Source organism: Lathyrus oleraceus, chromosome 2 (assembly GCF_024323335.1).
Source record: "Lathyrus oleraceus cultivar Zhongwan6 chromosome 2, CAAS_Psat_ZW6_1.0, whole genome shotgun sequence".
In the NCBI taxonomy this organism is placed as follows: domain Eukaryota; kingdom Viridiplantae; phylum Streptophyta; class Magnoliopsida; order Fabales; family Fabaceae; genus Lathyrus; species Lathyrus oleraceus.
The window spans coordinates 41,633,023-41,638,592 of record NC_066580.1 but is presented as its reverse complement, the minus strand read 5'-3'; positions in this window follow the sequence as shown (position 1 = coordinate 41,638,592).

Below are 5,570 nucleotides of genomic sequence, written 5' to 3'. Positions count from 1 at the left end.
CACCTAAAGCATCGCCCACCATCTCATCGATCAGATTAAAGTTTTCCACATATTCCATCGATGATCGACTAATTGAAACATTCATATTACTGGTCTCTTGTACGATACTCGGTAGTTCTTCTCTATTATATGTCCACACCCAATAATTTTCAATGAAACCCCTTCTCTTCAAATGACGTTCTACTTCTTATGGGTCACTAATTATAGGTATATATTCACATTTAAGATAAGGACATCTAACTCCTCCTTTGCTTCGATAACATTCCTGAACAAATGTCCACGTGATAAATCCTTTATCTCCTTCTTCAAAAATTGGGTTAAGTCGCGTCTTTCTGGATACAACCTATCATACATCCAACTTCAATAGTATTGATAATATTTCATACTGCATATTTATACAATCATTGTCTTTTTAATTACAAATGTGATTTTAATATATTAATCAATTTCGGAAATTTTGATAAAACATTAACTACAAGTATTAACTAACTTAATATTATTCTTAAACATAAACTAATATTAACTAGAAACTACTTTTCATACAACTACAAATAAATAACATAATATATATAACTACAAATAAATTTCATAATATTTTATCTTTTATAAACTTATATAATAAATTCTTTAAGATAAACATAAATATTTTGTTTTTTTTAATAAATAACTACTATATTCTATTCAATAAACATATAATAATTTTTTTTAATAAATAACTGAAATACCTACTATATTCTATTTTTTTAATAAACATATAATAATTTTTTTATAATTTATTTTTATAATTTAAATAACTAAAATACCAGCTCACTTAATAAACATATAATAATTTAAATAACTGAAATACCAGCTCATTTAATAAACATATAATAATTTATTTTTTTAATAAATAACTACTATATTCTATTTAATAAATTTCGGAAATACCTCAATAAAGATAAAAACAAACTTGAATCATGAACCTTGATGCTTGAATTGTGATATATGTTGAAGATCTTGAAGAAAAAAATTAACAATGTTAGTTATACAATTAAAATATCAACACAATATTTAATACATAAAAAACGAAAAATTATATTATATTAAAATACCTTTTGAGAAAGATAACATTGGGGTTGGATGGGGGGATTTGAAGATGAAATGTGATGAAAGGAAGAAGAAGAGGAAATGAATTGATATGAAATGAAGAATGAAATTGAGTCTCGCCGTGAGAAAGAAAAATGGAATTTATATAACCAATTTAGCAACGTGAATTTCACGTCTTGCCACGTGATATTCACGTCGTAACTCCCCAACGATGATATGAATGTGTCAGTCAAACGTCCTCCATCAAGTCAGCGTCTTTTCTTAGTTTTTGAATTTTAAGTTGCGACGTGATTTTCACGTCACAACTAAAATTTTAAAAAAATTTAAATCTCCCTCCACCTGATAACTGTGCACGCCTGACTTCTTTTTCTTAATTGATTGTACTTTTAAAGAAAAAGAAGAATAGGAAATGAATTGATAGGAAATGAAGAAGGAAACTGAGTCTGTGCGTGAGAAAGAAAAATGGAATTTATATAGCCAATTTAGCGACGTGAATTTCACGTCGCAACCTTACCACGTGATATTCACATCGCAACTTCCCAACGATCATATGAATGTGTCAGTCAAACGTCCCCCATCAAGTCAACGACTTTTTTTAGTTTTTGAATTTCAAGTTGCGACGTGATTTTTACATCACAACTAAAATTTTAAAATTTTACAACTCTCTCCACCTGCTAACTGTGCACGCCTGACTTCTTTTTCTTAATTGATTGTACTTTTAAAGTTGCGACGTGATTATCACATCATAATATATTGGTTAAAATTTTCATTTGTCTTTCCGATGTGCTTATCTGTACATGCCTGACAACATTTACTTTTTTATTTTATTTTTAAAGTTGCGACGTGATTAACACGTCACAACATTTTGTTAAATTTTTTTTTTATGTTTTTCCCATGTGTATGTAGCCGTGTCAATTTTTTAATAATAAAAATATGTATCAATTAAATTATCTTACACTAATAATATTAAGTAATTAATGCAGAAATACTTTTGAAATAAAGGCATTAAATACACTCAAATTTATTTACTTCATTTAAGCTAAAAAAAATTAAAAGACTTTTATTTATATTTAAGACCATATATGATATGCCACGCTAACTAAACTAAAAATAATACAACATACTTAATTCAGCCTATAAAGACTTATCTAAAAAATAGTGAGTTATCATGTATAAAAAAACTAAATTTGCATGATCAGTGTCCTCCGCCATTTTTGCTTGGATCTACCGAGGAATCAATTTAAATGACAAATTGATTCATCATTTTAAAATAAAACAAAATATATATTTTGATTTGTTATAACAATTAAATTAAAAAAAATCTTAATTTAAATAATAATTCACAATATATATATATATATATATATATATATATATATATATATATATATATATATATATATATATATAATATATATATATATATATATATATATTATATATATATATATATATATATATATATATATATATAATATATATATATATATATATATATATATATATATATATATATATATATATATATATATATATATATATTAGTGTTTTTTTAACATCAAATATTTATTAATTCATATAAAAAATTTAGAATTTTTTAATTTCTCTTATCTTTTAAAATATTTTTATATAAATAACATTATATTTTTTAATTACAAAATTTGTATTGTTAGAGTTGTTAAAAATTCAGAATTGGCATATCCTTGTTTTCGGGCCCGCCTGTGCATGACTAGTAGGCTAGGCTCTACGACAAAGGATTTCAAATTTGAGAGGGTTTCAAAATTTTGAAAAGCACAACTTTTTTTATATTAAAATTAATAAATATAAATAAATATTATAAAAAATCAAATAAATTTAAAAAATATTATGATAAAAATTCAATATATTAAAAAGGGAGATTAATCGAAGTCAATATAATTATAATTTAATTTAATTTATTAAAATATAATTATATTTTATATATATCATTTTTAACTATTATAATTATATTTTTTTAAAATTTTAATTCATTTTTAAATTAGATTTGGATCTCCAATTTGATTGGGTCGGCGTTGCTTATTTTAGAGCATTTAACCTGATACCCTGTCACTTAGATATGAGATCCCATTTATAACGTTTTTACTGTAATATCCTTTTGTAAAAATTCATTTCTTTTAAATTTATATGTTTGTACCAGAAATTTTAAATATATATCTGAAATTTTTGAATCTTAAATTTATTTATTGGAAATTTTAAAATTTTTGATAATTTTTTTTTTAAGAATATCAGAATTTTTAAATTTTATTTTTATATTTTTGAAAATTTTGATACATTGTCGAAATTTTTGAATTTCTTTTTTAGAAAATTATGTTATTCTTCATGTTTTTTTTCAGAAATTTTTATTTCATATTAAAAATTTGAAATTTTTAATAAAAAATAGAATTTTTGATAATGTAAATTTTTTTCATGTATTTTAATTTTTTTTAAAGACAATTTTAAAATTTTAAAATTATGGAGTGGCTGATATAAATTGGGATAACAAATTAATTTCTCCTTGTTTTGTAGTAGGTATGCCTTCTCAACCGTACGAAACACGGCCTATGGAAGAAGTTTTACTGTTGCAATTTTTATTATGATAATTGATAGTACCTATTAGTTCATATTCCATAGAAATATTTTGTATATATCTAAGATGGGAGGGGGACCGTAGAAAATGAAAAATATGCATTCTTCCAAATGGGAAGAAGACCAAGACTTTTAGTGATAATTGATACTACTAATTCATATTTCATAGAAATGTTTGGTGTATATTTAACATGCTTAGGAGTAGGGACTGGAGTAAATGAAAAAGACGCATTATTCCAAATGGGAAGACCAGGACTTTCGAGTATATATGACATGACGTGATTTTTTTTAAATAATGATTATTTTCAAATTTAATATTTAAATAATTAATTTTAAAAAAATTATTAAAAAAATTATTATTTTTAACTGATGTGTCAGTTGAACTGGTGCATCCAATTAAGCATTAAAGGAGACACAATTATCATTGACGCATGTATGCAATGGTGTAACATCTATGCGCCATGTCTCTTGGCATTGACACATGCATACACTATATAGTGTGCTTTAATGCGAGTGACAACATTCTTGACCAACCTCATGCTTGTAGCAAATATGCGCATGAATAAAACATATAAGTATTTTTTTGGCTTTTTTACACATCACACTATATAGATGGGCCAAAACAGTTGAACCCCAACTATATGTGTTTACCTTATTTATGTTTCGTAACAACGGTAAATACATAATATTTATCGTATTACCCGTACTTTTGGGAAATAAAAAATTACTGAATAAAATCATAATATAACACCGAGCTTTAATTATTTTTCATACTCGATCGATTCTTCGGGCAATATTATACTCATATAATATTGTTTGAGATATCTTAAGTTAATACCTTGCTCCGTAGCTTGACCAGATGTCCCTCTCGCAGCTTGGTCGTCACACATAGGGGCACCCAACAATTCATTGCAAATAGAGTTATCCTAGTTAAATCTACCATTTATGATATTACTATCGATACGTAGACCCAACAACATGTAGACATCCTCAAGTGCGATGGTACACTCATCGAAAGGAAGGTGAAATGTGTGGGTCTCAGATCTCCATCTCTCCAACAAAGTAAGAACAAATTTGTAGTCAACCGATTATGAGACTATGTTGAGGAGATTACCAAAATCGCATCCTCGAATATATGATTTTATCAAAGGATCATGGGGTACATATTCATGGACACGACATCAAAATCATTTTGGGTCCTAATAAAACATAAGTAAGAAATAAAGTAAGAAGAAGTAATAAACAATAAAAAAATAATTAAAAAATATGTACCAAATAAGTAAGAAGGAGTAATAACATACAAATGTTGTGATATTGTCGATTGTTCCTCGGTGTTCATCACCCATAGTCAATAGAGACATAATGTTGCAAAGGTTGAGTAATGCAGAGTGTAAGACCCTAATTTTGATCCTAAGATCCCTCATAACATCATATCATTGCTCAGTGCATTGCCTCAAGGATCATAGCATGTTTGGCTCCTTAACCCTAGGGTTGGGACTTGTGTGAGTGGTTTGAAATCACCAAGATTATTGTATTGTATATTATTGTTTTTCTTATTTTGATTACTAACCAAAAGCACAAAAATATGTCACTAACTCTTTTTGTTTTGAAGCTCAAGTGATCACGTGCTCCAATGCTCCTAGGAGGCTCCTAAGCTCAATGATAATGGCTAGATGAAGATGAGAAAAGGCATGACAATGGTCCAAAAAGCTCCTAATCATCATATATGTCACCCAAGTGTCTCAATTTTCCAATTTGATCAAGATAACCCAAAGGGCTTGAGGATTGTTTCCCAAGGAAACCCTAATTTCATTGTGCTTCAACTGTGCCTTGCTCATGAAGAAACCTCAACCTATGATCAAATTTAATCAAGGGAAGTT